An 18,908-nucleotide genomic window follows, 5' to 3' on the forward strand; every position below is an offset into this window, starting at 1 on the left:
TTTATATCTAAAAATATATATCTTAAAACACAGACTCTTACCTTAAAGCCTTAATGTACGATCTTATAATATGAAATTGGTTAATTTTTTTCAAACCTGATTTTTTTGCATAATTGTAATGTTTACATATGTCCCAACTTGCACCTAAATGGAATCGGCCAAATTTGTTGTCTTTGTAGGTCAACAGAGCAAAAGTTCGACATGTATTATCATAATTTAAATATTATGATAATATGTCCTCCCATAGAACTACGTGTTTGATGGCCAAAATAACCAGTGCGGTTTCTTTCACTTTACCTTGTTATTTCAACCTAAAATGGACAGCAATCCTTCTCGTCAGTTATTACTAATATTATTTCAACACTTTGAATAAAGAATAACAAAATCAAAATTTGACAAAAATCGTACATTAAGGCTTTATAAGGTCTGTAATTCAAATGTATATGTTTGAAACAATGCATGCCACATATTTATACTTGGACTACATGTATGTCCTTCCTTTTGCCTTGTCGCCAATGAGGGTGAATTGTTACTGAAAAATTTGGACCAACCAACCAACCCAAAACTTATAAAATCACTTTATTTTTTATTTTCTTAATTCGAAAGTTAAAATTGTTGCTTGATTATTGGTGGGGTGCTTAAACTTAATATTATAAAAGGTTTTCAGTATTACTTTGCACCCATTTATGTTTTATATTTGTTTTGGACGTGACTTAATTTTATACATCATGATTAATGTATCATAATTTTAGGGGGTAAATGTAACTTCTCTGATGTGATGGGGAACATATATTATTGTGGAATAATTGTGCCATAGCTTACCATAGGTGATGACAATATTGAAATATGTTAGGGCCTATAAAATTTAGGGTCATTTTGGAAAAAAATGATAAAATCTTACTTCAAATAGTTTGAAATTTCTTTGTTGCTGTCACTGCTTTGGGATATTCCAGTTAAAATCCACCCCCCCCCCCCTGGAAGACATGACCTTCAATGTCAACACAGGGAGTGTGAATGTCATGTGAGGTTACCCAGAATGGGTGACTCCATTTGAAATCTACACTCCCTGTGTGGAATATTAAGGTCATGTCTTTCATAGGGGGTGTATGGATTTCAACTGGAATAGCCCGATGGCTGGATACTTCTTAGTAGTTAATGTCTCTGCTTTGACAAAATGATAATATGTGACATGATCAAGGGGAATGAGCCACATGTCAGCAATTTTCAATAATTAGAAGTTTTTTTGGCAAGGGGGTACTACACCCCTGTGGTAAATTTGTGACTATTTTTACATTTTTCTCAAAAAATAATAACACACTGGTAACAAAAGTTATGTATATTATTGGGGCAAGGAATCCAATTACTGCACTGAAATTTCAGTGACTCAAAACAAGTGGTTCAGTATATATGATAGGAAATGAGGTACATCCTAGCGGTACCTTATTTCTTATCATAAATAACGAACCGCTTGTCTTGGGTCACTGAAATTCCAGTGTAGTAATTGGATTCTTTGCCCCTATAATATACATAACTTTTGTTACCAGTGTGCTATTAGTTTTTGAGAAAAATGCAAAAATAGACACACATTTATCGAGGGGTGTAGTACCCCCTTAACATATTTTTTTATGTACATTTTAATGTAAACCCCATCCAAATCGGATATTTGGTTACCAAGTTTTGAGCAATTTATCAATGGCTGAAAACAATATAAAACAAAAGAATTTGAACACTGTTTTTGCCAATTTCTCAAAAAGATTATAAGCGGCATCCGACTCATTCCCCTTGATCATGTCACATATATGTATTGTATGTGGAGACAAAGAGACAGATTATTAGTAAACTTTATGGGTATTTGTGTTCATATGTACATATCGGTGACAGATCGAAATGATATAACAGTACATGATTTTAGGTGCAACAATTAATGCATGTATGTATCATATTATGCCAGTGCTTTGACGAAAGAAGCGTAGAATGCCCTAACTGAAGCAGGCCCTAATTAATACATAGGGAAGACATGACCTTACTGTTCCACACAGGGAGTGTGAATTTTAATTGTGGTTACCTGAATGGATGACTCCATCCACACCTGTGTGGGAGATCAAGGTCATGCCTTCCATAGGTGTATATGGATTTCAACTGGAGTGGCCCAATTTGTTTCATTTTGGCATTTTCAGAAGATTCATATCCTTTTACATCATCTGGTATGTATTTTTTTTGTATGTCACACATTCTGTATGCCAGTGTTTTGAAGCCATTGACACATTTCTTGGGCCAGCTTTTTATGGGACACCCTGTACAGATGTTCCTGTATATTTAAGTGCAATAGTTATTTATTTTAGAAAGTATTATGTTTCAAACAAGTACTGTTGGTGTATAAAATGATTGATGTTTGTGGTTGCCATTTTAGTTGGGATTTTGGGAAATGTATATTGTATGCCATTATTTGTTTTGTATTTATACAATCTTCCAGAGGGGTTGTAGATATCAAATGGAGTAACCCATGAACGGAATTGTAACTTGTTGTGTTAGTCTCACATATGTAAATTTATGTAAATCATATTTATCCACAATGTTATCTAAGATTACATAATGATTCCTGTTATCAAATAACATATTCATTCCTATTGTTCCTCTCTCATTTGCATATCTTAACCCCCTGAGCACTACTTGCCGATCTAACATTGCCTCTGATTACATGATATCTTCAGTTTAATCACCAATCAGAATGGAGCTTTGCAAATAATTCACCCCAATTGTTTGTGTGGTGAAATTATTCTAACAATTTTGCTGATTGGTCCAATTGATAATGAAAATTTCTTTTTGGCCAATCGGCAGGTAGTTCTTATAGGGTTAAGTAAGTCTTTGTATTCTATTGTCTATCATATATCACCATGGTAATCCAGCCAGCCAAAGTTATAAATATGTGCAATCATCAAATGTGATATTAAGCAAACTGAGTTGGGTGTCAGGAAAATTTGGGTTTGAAGTAAAAGACAAATGTGAGGTATTCATTTAAAATAATAAATGGTAAAATAAGTTACTGCAATTACTGCAGTTAATGTGAGATTCCAATTAATAAAGTATGAACATCTAAAAGAATATCCACATTTAATTTCTTTATTCTTTATTCAATCAATTGCATTTTGTAATCATATAGCCTTTGAAATGGTCATGAATGAATTATGAAAATTGAAAAATCCTTGATTTGATTGATTGACAAATGACACATGTTTGCTTTATCACATAATATATAAACACATCATGGATTCTAGTTGATTGTAGTGGTTTAAGAAAAAATAACCCCAAATGAAAAATTCTCCCACAAACTCTCCCTCACTTAGCACTTGTTTGGGAAGGAAAACGTAGAGTTGTTATTGATACATACAAGTACAAGAGAGTGAAATTTAATATGTTGACTTTTGTGTATGTATATCTTGATATCTAACCCTGACCCTAACAAACAAAAACAGGTGAAACAGAAAGAGAAATATGAAAAAAGTGAGCATTCTGTTAACGACTTTTGAGCCAGATACTGGGTGTTAGTCTTGGGCACCAAGATATTGTGGTTGGGGATTTGACTATTAACTGAAGAGGGTAATCTTCAATCAACTGGAATCCACAGTGTGTTATTGTGACCAAAAAGAAAACCTATGATATTGTACTCCATATTGTACTCCACAATTGGCAAAGCTTTAAAATCACATTCATACTAAATTATATTTTTGAAATATTCTATATATATATTATTGATTGCCATGTACTCTGTTATTTATTAATGCTGGGATGAAATGTATATAGGCTTCTCATACATGTACATAGGTGGTATGAATAAATATATATGTAGATAATTATATTTATTTTGTTCCTTGTGTTTTTATAGTATTCCAAACTTGATATGGTTACTTATATTACTCCAGATTCCAGAAAATACAGCATTAAAATTTTTGGATTTTTGGGTTTTTCCCATTAAGTTGTACATGCACATGCTATCTACAGTAGACGGCATTCACATTTCCGTGCACATAATGCTATCTACAGTAGATAGCATTAAATAGTACATGCACATAATGATATCTACAGTAGATAGCATTAAATGGTACATGCACATAATGATATCTACAGTAGATAGCATTAAATTGTCCATGCACATAATGCTATCTATAGTAGATAGCATTAAATTGTCCATGCACATAATGCTATCTACAGTAGATAGCATTACATTGTCCATGCACATTATGCTATTTACAGTAGATAGCATTACATTGTCCATGCACATAATGATATCTACAGTAGATGGCATTAAATTGTCCATGCACATAATGATATCTACAGTAGATGGCATTAAATTGTCCATGCACATAATGCTATCTATAGTAGATAGCATTACATTGTCCATGCACATTATGCTATCTACAGTAGATAACATCAATTTGTACATGTACATACCATCTACATCTAGATAGCATTAAAATGTGCATGCACGTAATGCTATCTACAGTAGATATACTTAAATTGTCCAAGTACTAGCATTAAATTGTCCATTAACATAACGCTATCTACAGTAGAAACATTCAATTGTCCATGCACATAATGCTATCTACAGTAGATAGCATTGAATTGTCCATGCACATAATGCTACATACAATAAATATCATTAAATTGTCCGTGTACTAGCATTTAATTATCCATGTGCATAATGCTATCTACAATAGATAGCATTAGATTGTCCATGATCATAATGCTATCTACAGTAGATATCCTTAAATTGTCCATGTATTAGCATTAAATTGTCCATGCACATAATGCTATCTTCAGTAGATAGCATTAAATTGTCCATGCACATAATGCTATCTACAGTAGACAGCATTAAATTGTCCATGCACATAATGATATCTACAATAGATAGCATTAAATTGCCCATGCACATTATGATATCTACAGTAGATAGCATTAAATTGTCCATGCACATAATGCTATCTACAGTAGATAGCATTAAATCGTCCATGCACATAATGCTATCTACAGTAGACAGATTAAATTGTCCATGCACATAATGATATCTACAATAGATAGCATTAAATTGCCCATGCACATTATGATATCTACAGTAGATAGCATTAAATTTTCCATGCACATAATGATATCTACAGTAGATAGCATTAAATTTTCCATGCACATAATGATATCTACAGTAGATAGCATTAAATTGTCCATGCACATAATGCTATCTACAGTAGAAACATTACATTTTCCATGCACATGTTATCTAGTAGATAACATTAAATTGTCTATGCACATAATGCTATCTACAGTAGATAGCATTAAATTGGGCATGCACATAATGCTATCTACAATAGATAGCATTAAATCGTCCATGCATATAATGCTATCTACAGTAGACAGATTAAATTGTCCATGCACATAATGATATCTACCATAGATAGCATTAAATTGTCCATGCACATTATGATATCTACAGTAGATAGCATTAAATTTTCCATGCACATAATGATATCTACAGTAGATAGCATTAAATTGTCCATGCACATAATGCTATCTACAGTAGAAACATTACATTTTCCATGCACATAATGCTATCTAGTAGATAACATTAAATTGTCTATGCACATAATGCTATATACAGTAGATAGCATTAAAGTGTGCATGCACATAATGATATCTACAGTAGATAGCATTAAATTGGCCATGCACATAATGATATCTACAGTAGATAGCATTAAATTGGCCATGCACATAATGCTATCTACAATAGATAGCATTAAATTGTCCATAAACATACTGCTATCTACAATAGATAACATTAAATTGTCCATGCACATAATGCTATCTACAGAAGATAGCATTAAATTGTCCATGCACATAATGCTATCTACAGTAGATAGCATTAAATTTTCCATGCACATAATGCTATCTACAGTAGATAGCATTAAATTGTCCATGCACATAATGATATCTACAGTAGATAGCATTAAATTGTCCATGCATATAATGCTATCTACAGTAGACAGTATTAAACTGTCCATGCACATAATGCTATCTACAATACCGTAAAACCCCGTCTACAAGGATATACCTAAGAAACGCCCTCAATAAAATTGGTTGCTTGTTGTATTTGGAGTTTGAGCAAATATATACTGGCACTGGGTGGCTATGCATTCCATCTAAGTATGTTGTAACACCAATCAATTGTATTGACATAATAACGACTGCTTCAGTATATCAGGATCGATAGCTCAATTGATAGAGCGTCAGACTTTGGAACTGAAGACATGCTGAAGAGAGCATGGTCCGGGCACCGCGGTTCCGTTTTTTCATTCTCGTTTAATTTTAACTTTTTGACATGTTCTTTTTATCTTTCTTCAAATCTACCTTTCTACTTTTAATTTTAGGTGCGCTTTTTGTTTTGTTTTGTTTTTGTTTTTTTTAGTTTTTTTTTATAGTTTTTTTTTTAGTAATTTTGTGGTTTTATAGAAACTAGTAAAAGCATTTATTCTAAATAATAGCGAAACCCACGGTTAGACAGATGTGTTGTAACTACTTGTCTGTCCTCGTCTTTGCAATAAAAACCTATGTTGCACCTTTGTGCCATCCCAATTCTTGAGGTAGGGTGCGTTTTTGGCTTAAGCACGATTTTGTTTCTACTTGAAATGAAATCAAAATAAATATTGTTCTGTTGCCACAATTGCAGTTTTTTCAATAAAAAAAAAATAGATGAGGAATAATAATTATTCCATATTTGAATCTATTGTCCCATCAAGAATAGAGTGTCTTCAAAAACTTCAATCAATTCATCTGACAAAGGAAACTATTCTGGTCATTCAATTTTGTTTCACTTGCACCTGTTATATCACAGGCGTTGGTAGAGAAGGCACACTTCTCTTGTCTTCACCGAAGTAGTGATGTAAACACTAACATGATTAATTACCATAGCTAGTGTTGCGTGCCGAGGTTCGGGGCCACAACGACAAAAGGGTGATGAGCAGAATAACACAAATTGGTTTCATGGTTTATTTCAGGAACAGTTTTATTAGCCTTTTATTATTCATCTTAAAATCATTAACACATGCGGGATGCCATCGATCTTTCTTCCCTATTTTATCCCGCTTTTCGGGGGAGAACCCAACAAGAAAAGTCGGAAGAACCCGCTTTGGCTGGAGGGGGCGCACGACCATACATCTCCACATAACCCCCTCGCCCTCCAAGCGAGATCCACCGAGCTGAACTTATTTACTTAAAACTTTGAACGGCATTATTGCAATTGTTACTTGATAAAAGACAACCACTCCAAATTGCTCACCACCCAACCAATGAAGGCAAGATTGTGTGCAATTCTTTTTTAACATTAAAACTGACAAATATCCTGAGATTTAAAACATGGAAAAGGTAACATCAAAGTGAAAATGTGGTAAATAACATTTTAAGTAAGCAGTGGTAAATCACATTATTTACAGTGAACACAGGTATATTACAAGGGTTGAGAAATGATACAAGCACCAAAATCTACATCAGTGGAGTGTGGCCACAAACCACCAAGTAGAAGGGAACCTGGGAGGTGTATTCATAATTCCCAAGGGTGATCAAGCCCAAGAAACCATGAATGACAACAACCTAGGATACTGAAAAAAAAAGAAGAAATGTGAAAAAAAATTTTTGTGAAAATTTCAAGACCCAAGTGAACAAATCTCCCCCTTTAATTTTTGTAAGTGAACATGCTCAAAAATCTGAAGAAAGTTACCCATACCAAAAATATGGCAAAAGACCAGGGATGGGTCCACGGGATCTCTTTTTAAAAGCAGAAATACCGATTTTAACCGAGATATTTACAAAGTGCAAACTATGCACCAACATGGAAAAATGGGCAAATTTGAAGTGTCTGTATCATTTCTGAAAAACAAGTTCTCGTACTAGAAATGATTTACATTATCAAGTATTCCATTTATACACCATGTTATAGTGTTTGTAGTGACACAATACATTACAAAGATTATTATGAACAGTACCCCAAATGGATTGGTATCTCTAAAAATGGAGACAATTAGTTCTGTATCATAATACAATAATACATTTCACTGTGTCATCTATCTGAGGAAGCACATCATCCAGTGAATAAAATGAATCCTAAACCGCCACCTGTTGCAAGAACTTTCCATAGAGTATTTTGGAACTCTGCATAAAAGAAAGTCAGAAGTATGCACAAGGTGATTTAGAACACTTATATTATAAGACACTGGAGTAAAAACTTTAAACGGTAACCTGATGATTTTATCATCAACATGAACTTTCCACTTGGACAATTTTACCTGGCTTGCCCATATATGTACATTGTACACATCACAGTACTCCTACATGTACATATCAGAACTTACAAAAACCTATTTACCCAAACATCACACTCACATACATGTGTCCCTTACACTGTACATGTATGTAACACCCATTTCATCACACATTTTGAAATGAATACCAAAACCTTTCATACACATTGTATACAACACTATGTAAAACATTACTTGAAATGACAGGACTTGTAATGTCAACCTACATGTGTCAAAATCCCACCACACCAGTGGTTGTAAATATAAAAGCAAAAATCTGCTTAGTTAAAATTGTTTCTTATCACTTAAATTTGGATCTCAATTTGGAATGTCACCAAATTAAAAGTAAAACTTTATAATCATCTGAAAAAGATGTTAAAACATCTAAAATGTTGCTGTACTTTCAGCAAAAACACACCATTTATGCCACAGTAGTAGGACTTAAAGCAATCTGAACTTCAAGAAACAAAATATCATACCATGACAAAAATATAAAATTAATTTGTACCTATTTTAACAGTCATGTTGCTCCTGAATCACATTGTACTGTCAAGAGCAGGTAAAACATGTAACTTTTATATATGATAGACAGTTTATCTAGCGAATGTCCACCGCTTTAATACTAATGTAAACAAACGACAGTTTATATAGCGAATGTATACCGCTTGAATCCTAATGTAAAAAACGACAGTTTATATAGCGAATGTCTACCGCTTGAACCCTAGAAATGTAAACAAAAACACAACAATTTATATAGCGCATGTGCATCAAAATAAAGTCATTTTTACAGTCTTTTGAAGCCTCGCCATTTCACCATGTGAAGGCCTAGAGTCAAAATAATGGATTTTATTGCTCAAATATAATGTATGACACTTTGTCAACAAGAAATTAAACATTGTATGTGTTCTGTACCTCAAAATTATGTTTACCATTTGATACATGGCTCAAAACACCTGTCTGTGGTGATGTGCTCACATCGCCTTACAAAGGCACCCAATGATTTATAAAGGTACATTTTGTCATACATCATATGGACACAATCAGACTTTGTACAATGTACAATATCAAACCCTGATTCATTGAATCATGTTTATAACAGCAGCAAATTTTGTGAAAGAGAAAAGTATCAATTGAAAACACACTGAAATTTCTTGCAAATACAAACTTGTGTACTGGTGATGTGGGAAGGTGGGATTATTTACCTAAAACAGAGATGACACAAATTTGCAAAACCTGGTGATACAAATTATACTTGAATCTATAGAGTGAACACCGCTGCAGTACACATAATAATACCTCGCCAAGTTTGTATAGAACACTGATACATGTACTTACATGTATATAGATTGACACACCCAGGAATTTATTTTTTTTTACACATGTCTTGGACATAAAATCACTTTGTACCATGACTGTTCATCTATCTGACACAATTAATTTACACATGTTGTGTACCAAAAATCATTTTGTACCAAGAGTGTACATCAGGCATGAAACTGCACTTTCCTAAAAATTTTAAAAATGCACATGAAATTGGGCAAAAGCACCAAAAACAGGCCTAAATTAAGTAAACATGCAGAAATTTTGACTACACTGAATTCAGTCTTAAAACTGATTATTCTCATGCCTGTGTACATGTATCAATAATATGCACCATGTTGATATAGTAGGGATGAAAGTCCACTTTTTTTTTTTTTTTTTTTTTTTTTTTTTTTTTTTTTGCCAAAACACAGAGAAACAGTGTGAACTCTACCAAAATGGTCTCAAAACAATACTGTGCAAATCTGGACTTAGTACCAAAAAAAAATTGCATCCCTATTATAGTGTACGCTTTTTCGTGTTTGTGCATCTGCTCGTGCATACAGGTATCTTGTCTGTAGAAGTTTTGACAAACTGCTGACAAGAAGGATTTAGGTCAACAAACTTGACCCAACTATTGTCTTTTGTGGGAAAATTTTCGCCATTTAACGCGATACTCCCAGGCATCATCTAGTGATGAGTATCGCTTTCCCACAATCTTTTCAATTTCAAAGTACACATTTGTTTGCGGGGCTGATTCACAATTATCTTTGTGCACTGGCACTGTGGTGTCTTGATCTGGTACAGAGCTTGTAGCCTGCCCAGTGTCATCGCTGTCATTTCCTGGTGCTACTCTATGGATTACTTTGTCAGGTGCAGCGGACACCTGGCCTGTACCACTTTGTCGTGGAGAGTCATTTTTCTCTGTTTGTACAGGTTGGTCCATGTCAGATGGGTGTGTCATATTGTCCGCAGGCTGTGCCTGCCCACATCCATCTAACTGGTTATCTGGACGTCTCTGAACTGCCGGTTTCAGGCGATTAACATGAATCAGGCCAGTAATTAGCATGTTATCAGCTTTTCTTGAGACGGACATTAACATCAGACAATTTCTCACAAATGTAGTATGGTCCTGTCCATGGAGACATAAGCTTGGCTGACTGCTTGTTGTCGAGAACAGGTAGATATAAAAAAACCTCATCTCCGACTAGAAAGTGTGGATCATGAGCAGTGTCCTTCCACTTATCAGCCATGTATTGTTTGCGGGTTTGCATGGTAATTTCAGCATCCTCTCGGGCACATTCAACCAGATGTAAAAGCTCTGCTACATATTCCTGTGCAGACCGTGGTGGATCCGGGATTTGGGGAAGCAACGTGTCGAGAGGAGAGCGTAAATGTCTTCCATATGTCATAAATGCAGGGGTATAACCGGTACTATCGACACACGGCGAGGTGTTGTGGACAAACTGCACCAAAGGCAAATGGCGGTCCCATGTGTCATGCTGCTGATCTAGTCTCTTTGCCAATGATGCCAAAATGACTGACATACACCTTTCTGATTGGCCATTGCACTGTGGGTGGTAACTACTAGTTTGTGTCTTGGTGATCTGCAAAAGTTTGCAAGTTTCCTTCACAATATTTGACAGGTAATTTGTCCCTCTGTCAGAGTGGAGAAATTTGGGGGTACCATGGCGACAAATAACTTCTTTGAGAAATGCCCATGCTACAGTGTGTGCTTTAATGTCAGGAACAGCCACAAACTCTACATACTTTGTAAAATAGTCAATAAACACAATCACATAGCGGTTGCCTGTGTGCTGACAAATAGGAAGTGGCCCCAAAATGTCTGTACTGATGCGCTCAAACGGCATGGTAGGCACTGGCATAGGTATGACCTGTGCACGCATTCTCACTGGTGGGGATTTCCTCTGGTTACATGGGATACAGGATTTGACCCAATTAACAATGTCACTGTACATTTTGGGCCAAAAGAACTTTGTGCGCACTTTTTCCATTGTTCTGGCTATCCCCAAGTGCCCACCGGCAAGTGGTGAATCATGAGCTTCTGTCAGGACTTGCGGAACAAGCTGCCTAGGTATAACTAACTGGACATGACTGCGTAGATGTTTTGTCTCCTCTACCTGGTTGTACCCACACATGATACAGCAGACCATCTACTAGCATATAACTACTGAAAGTCTTGATTACAATGGCTGCCGTTGTAGATTCTAATGGAAGTTTCCCCGACTGCAGAAATGTGATGACATCTTCATACTCTGGGTCTGTTTGTTGCAAGTGCTGAAGATTTGGCAGGTCAAAGTTTACCTGTCTTGCTTTGTCTTGCATTTCTGGTGCCACACATTTTGTTGCTCTTTGCTGAATCTTGGCTACACTTATAGCTGAAATTGTGGCCTTTTTGGGTGGTAAAGCATCTGGAAAGTCATACTCAGACCCGACAAGTTGCAGATTGCACTCATCAAGTTGAAGATCTTCTTGAGATGATGGTGCATAGTCTCTCCTGCTTACACCATCAGCATTTTGATGAACGCGACCAGGCCTATGTACAATCTCAAATGAGTATGACTGCAGGTGTGTCACCCAACGAGCAAACTTTCCTGTTGGCTGTTGTAAGGAAAAGAGCCAACGAAGTGACGAAAGTGATCAACAATGGCTGTAAAATGTGAAAATCGAAGATAACAGTCTAATTTTCTAACACAATATACCAGTGCCAGACATTCTTTCTCAGATATCCCGTAATTACGTTCTGTGTCTGATAACGAGCGACCAACATAGCATATTACACGTTCTCTACTCTCTGTGTCATCTTGGCTCAAAACACCTCCCACTGCTTGAAGGAACTAGCGCCTGTAAACAATTTGAATGGGCGCCATAATCAGGATAGGCTAATACAGGGGAACATGTCAATGCATCTTTCAATTGTTCAAATGCTGAATGACATGGTGGGGACCACACAAATTCAATACCCTTTTGGTGAGGGCATACAAGGGGCAGCGGCAGCTGCATAATTCTTGATAAAACGCCGGTAGTAGCCTGAAAGACCTAAAAAGGCTCTGAGCTGCTTCACATTGGTGGGTGTGGGGTACTCTTTGACTGCTGATACTTTAGCTGGGTCTGGGGAAATACCAGTGCTGTCAATTACATGTCCTAAATAATGAATACTGTCTCTAGCAAATTGGCACTTATCTGGTCTTAGCTTTAGACCCGCTATGCTAGGCGTTGCAAAACGCTTTCTATGTGTTGTAAATGTAAGTCAAACTGTGGCAGAAAATACACACATCATCCATGTATACCAGACAGTACTTCCAGTTTAAACCATGTAATACAGCTTCCATGACCCTTTGGAATGTGGATGGACTATTTCGGAGGCCCATGGGGAGTCTCTTAAATTCAAAAACACCCAAATGACATCGGAAAGCAGTGTAAGGAGTGGAACTAGGATCTATAGTTACTTGGTAAAATCCACTCTGTAAATCTAAAGTAGTAAAGTAGGTAGGATGTGAGGATCCAACACTGGTAAGAGCTTTTCAGTTAGAGAATAACGATAGGAATTTTTATTTTGCCTATCCTCTCGTGTGATAGGCGACAGGCAGGTCCAATATTTTGAGTAGTGGATGCCGGCGCAGCCGGTATCCACTACGATAAAAATATTGGACCTGCCTGTCGTCTATCATAGGTAGAGGATAGGCAAAATTAAAATTCCTATCGTTTATTCTCGTTCTTAGTCAGTTAAATATTATTTTATTAACTGTAAACAAATTTTTTAAGCAAAAACTAAGTTACCGTCATAAAAACTCCCTCATTATAAAATGAACGAAACTTGTTTACAACTTCACGTATTCTGTTGCGCAGTATTGCTAGCGCTGCTGGCAGATTCCGCACTAGTCTACGCATCCAGCGCGATACATACGCCGCACCTCTACACGCATGTTACGCATTATCAAGACGCATGATGACGTGGGGTCGCTTCACGCCTGATAGACGGCACCAAATCATGCGATTGTCCAATCAGAAATGTGTCTACGAACTAGACCACTCCCACTGACTAAGAATGGTAGGCAATGCGTTCGCTTCCAACTCAATCAACTTATTGATCCCGCGGTAATCAACAACAAATCGATACCCTTTGTTGTTGGCTTTTGTAACCAACAAACATGGGGCAGCCCAGGGGATGTGGAATGCTGGATAATATCCTGCCTTTGCATATCAGAAATCATATCTTCCAGGATAGCCTTTTGTTTTGGGGCCATTGGATAATAGCGCTGCCTAATTGGTTTGTGCTGTGGATCAATCTGTATCTTGTGTTGGATAACATCGCACTTACCTAACTTCTGATCTGGCCCCACAAAGACATGTTCATACTTATCAATTAAGGTACACAGTTGTTGTTTTTCTTGGTCAGTAACTTTCGACTTTGTTAAATCAAGATTTTGTGACACCCTATATGCTTGAGAACTACATGTATCACCATGATCACTACTAGATTGTACATTTGTCGCACCCTGTACCTGGTTAGTCTTGGTGGCACCAACATCTGGAATTGAGACATGACTGGTATTGGGCACATTAATATTTTGAACAGTATCTTGTACAACAGAACTTGACTCTTGTTTACCAACATGTACTGGCACGGAATCTACATGTACTGTAGCAACCTGTGTGCCCACCTCTCTATCATCAGGTATATGATACAATTCATGTTGACGTGATAGGGCTGTAAACTTACCAAGGTTTGCACCCTTTGAAATTAGCACTGGTTCATCTGTGAAATTTGCACATGCATACTGTATTAGTCCATGTTTGTTAACAGATAATGACTTGGTAGACAAAAGCCCCATTGACAACAAGTTAGATGAACCCAAGTCACGCCACACACCTCCGGGGTAGGGGTGAGCCTCAGATATCGTGCAATAAATGCTACCTGTGACTTTGGGGGTACAGTGACCTGGGTTGTTGACACAATTTGACGTTTTGGGTTTATTGACAATGACATCATTCCGTCTCTGCCAAACTGCAGTCCAACTTCATACGCAGTAAGAAAATCTTGCCCTAATAGGAGAGATGGCTGAACATTGGGTACAACATAAAGGGGCATTGAATCATGTGACCTGCAATTTTGCACTTGACAAAAATCATACCCTGAATTTGTGTACGGTCACCGTGGCTGTTTCTATGTAGTCCCTGTCTGAGGCATGAATTTTGAGCCTCTGAAATTCACGATATTTAAACAAGTCTGGATTGAAACAGCTAATATCCGCTCCAGAATCAACCAGAGCAAACAATTTGAGTGTTTGAATCTGAACGGATGTATAATTGCCTAAACAAGGTGACTTAACTGTATGGACCTTTGCAACACGGGGTTTATCACAAGGAGGACTGCAGTTAGGGACCTGAGAAGAAATGTGTGATATAGGCCTACACATATGAGACCCAGACTGATTACCATCACTGCAATTCATAACATTGCCTGTACTAAAAGTTACACCTGGATTGGTATGTACATCATTTGACTTGACATGCAAATTTGAAATATCATTATCAACATTATTTGACACATAAGTTTCACCATTTGATGGAACACACATACTTGGCCTAACATTCTCATTATTTAACATGTCACTCACATTTGCATATTTATTTGACATCATAACAACATCATTGGGCAAAACATCTACTGACTGTGTACCTACATGCACATGTTGACCTAGATTTGTATTTGTATTTGACTCAACATTTGTTTTTGATACCAACACATTGTCATTTATAGTAGCTTTTATTGTTCGCTGTACTTTATTATCACACATGTTCATTGGGCTAGCAGTTTTGTGGGGCCCAACCTCCATTAGCGCCGGCCTTGAGGTTGTTGGGGTGGGCCTTGTCCGTTTCCCCTGCAAACATTCACGCCGATAATGTCCAAATTGACCACACGCATAGCACTGCACTTGGTTGCGAGGAATCCTGGGGCGCCTGGTGGGGGTGGGGTGGGGAAGGTACATGACAGAACATTGTGGTGCGACATGTCCATAAGCATGACAAAGTTGGCATTGGGGACTTTGCACTGTCGCGACCATGGGAGCAGCTGACGTCGATGCTTGGTCTGCAGGACTGCTGACAATTGCTGCCGCCGTTTCTTCTGCTATGGCTGCTTGGAGTGCCTCCTGCAGGTCTGCAGGTTGGCAGCGAAGAACCTGCTGTTTAATGTGCGTGCGTAAGCCACTTATAAAGTGGTGTAACTGCCCATCCTCGTCAATTTGCAATTTATGGCAGAGATTGGCAAGTTCCTCCGTGTAGTCTTTTACAGCGCGGCAACGGTGTGTCGTATTTGCAAGCTTTTGACGTAACTGAAACATCTGAGCTGGTTGGAGTTTATACTTCTCCAACACTGCCTGACGCAGCGTTTCGTAGTCATCAAGTTCCTCTGCTGCTTGTCGCCGCAGCCATTGCGCAGCTGAATCTTGTAGTAAAGCCCGCAGAGCATTGAAGCGCATATTGTCGTCCCCATTCTATGAGTCCGCATACCGGACAAAAGAGTCTAACCAATCCTCAACATCTTGATGTGAGCCTTTAAAGGGGGTCGGTTTGAATGCGTTTTGACACGCCATTTTGTGGCAGGTAAATCAAAATCTGACTGGACAGTTAATTAATTAAAGTCATCATCATGGTCATGAAAGTTATATCAGTTTAAACACTGCGGGGATAGCTCTTACGGTGCATGGTGAGTCCTGCATGCCTGAGTCACTCGCTTGGCTTGGTCTTGGCTGCGTGAGGTACCGTGTACATGTGTACTACAACTTACAAGTCATAATCGCCGGAATCCTCCACCATATGTTGCGTGCCGAGGTTCGGGGCCACAACGACAAAAGGGTGATGAGCAGAATAACACAAATTGGTTTCATGGTTTATTTCAGGAACAGTTTTATTAGCCTTTTATTATTCATCAAAAATCATTAACACATGCGGGATGCCATCGATCTTTCTCCGAGAAAAAGAGATAGAGAAGCGACACTCTGTACAAACTGCCTATACCATGCTATACAGCAGTTGAAGACATGCAATTCGCAAGCGTCGTCGCCGGCCAAGTCTTACTACGAACGTGTAATGAGAAGATAGTAGCCTGAGTCCCTTGGCCCCGACCTCGAAACAATTCAAAATGGCGGAATAAAATGGCCGTTTCTCGTTCGGGGCCTGAGAACGAAACATGCAAAAAAGTGTCGAGAAATTTCTTTTGTATTTTATTGTTTTCACGACGGAATTCCGGGGTGCATGCGCAGTAGCTCAATAGAAACTAGTCAAACTCATCAGCAGTATTATCGTTGACGCCTGTGCAATACTTGTTGTACGGCCAGTAAGGGCTTGTAAAAGAGATGATTACATGATTACTTATTCATGAAATTGAATTTTTTTGTGAAATCAGAGCAGAGAGATGCCATCAGCTTGTCTGTGTGAAAGTGCATAGAAAAAACAACAAAATATGTTTTATTTCAAACCTGATTGTCAATGGTGAAACTTTGGCTGGAGAAGTTGAAGGTGACGTTGCTTGTTATCTTTTAGACCGTTTATCTGAAGTCATGGGTTCTTTTAGAGCAAAATAGGAGGCATTTTTGTGCCAAACAAACGGCGATCGGCATGATTTTCTAGTTTGCAATTCATGAATTGGATGTGCACTGTCAACAAGCAGCCTGATAAATTCAACTATACGGATTGTACACACACCGAGTGATTTGTATGCTATTCATTGGTCAGTGCAGGCTAGGCACCTAAGCATGTAAGTACTACAGAAAGCTCAGTCATGCACGGTCTCAAGAAAGACAAAAAAATTCATTGTCGTGATGATCATGAATGCATGATAGTATCCTGAGTATGGCATACATCAATGTACATCAGATTCAGACATGCATAATTGACAAATATGCTGCACGAAGTCAGAATGTTGTCATGTTCTTGAACCCGCCCAGGGGTTCATGTCATATTAAATCAAACCATGAATAGGCCAACAATGAATAGCACCGGGGAAAAGCATGAACAGTGTGATCGTGATGGTGCTGGTTTACAAATTTAAATTACCATGAATACGATGTCCCAGTGTTTGTCATGTCTGAATCGGAGTATGCTTGTCACTGCATGACTGTCAATCACGCTGTGAAAGTTTAGTGCCAACCTGTCAATACATTGTAACTTGCCTCACCGAGAACTGTGCTGTGCAACTGCACGTCTCCTTCATCAGACGTTGCACTGCACTTGAAATCGAATGGATGGTATTCTTCATGTTACAAAAGGTAAGTTCATGTCTTCATGCCAAATCATGGGTTGGATCTCCAAGTCTCAATTTTACAAGACAAAGACTCGATCCACAAACGGAATTATGACTAGGCCTAGAATGCCTAGGCTCGGGCTTCATGGCTTAGGCTTAGCCACAAAGTATTCAAATGTGAGTAGGCCTAGAAGAATGATAGGCCTAAGCTAGCCTGTCATGATATGTTTTGCATGAATGTAGGACAAAATACTGGTCCTGCTAGGCTGCTAGGCATAGCAGTAGTAGTAGTACCATGACTCTGTACGGTACATGTAATTCTATTTACCTAACCTTTTCCAAGACGGCTGGGCCTTGCACGCATTTCACCATTAAAGCATTACACTTACCGTAGTCTATGGCTGGGCCCTCATGCATCGCATGCACTGTCAGGGGCAGGCATTATACTTGCCGTAGTCTACGCATACACACATTAGTCTAATACTGGGCCTATTATACACACATCGTATCGTTATGTATGCATGGTGTAAGTGTGTTACACTTGCTGTAGTAGTCTACAGCCGGGACAGCCGTGGGCCTACTGTTATCCTACTGTTATTAGGACGTAAGTTGCGTAACATTGTGACGTAACTTAAGTTGCGTAACACTGTGAGTTGCGTAACATTGTGTGACGTAAGTTGTGTGACGTAACTTACATTAGGCAACGTAAGTTGCGCGATGCAACATAAGTTGCGTGACGCAACATAAATTGCGCGCGCAACGCAACGTCAGTTACGCTGGGTAACTTAACAACGCAATGCAACGTAAATTACGCAACGTAAGTTACGTTGCATAACGTAAGTTACGTTGCATACATTAACAACGCAACATAAGTTACGTTGCATTAAACGAAGTTACGCGGCGTAACTTAACAACGCAATTAATGCAACGTAAGTTACGCAACGTAAGTTGCACAAAGCAACGTAAGTTACGTTGCGTAAATTAACGATGCAACGCAACGT

The sequence above is a fragment of the Amphiura filiformis genome, chromosome 12 (genome assembly GCF_039555335.1).
Source record: "Amphiura filiformis chromosome 12, Afil_fr2py, whole genome shotgun sequence".
In the NCBI taxonomy this organism is placed as follows: domain Eukaryota; kingdom Metazoa; phylum Echinodermata; class Ophiuroidea; order Amphilepidida; family Amphiuridae; genus Amphiura; species Amphiura filiformis.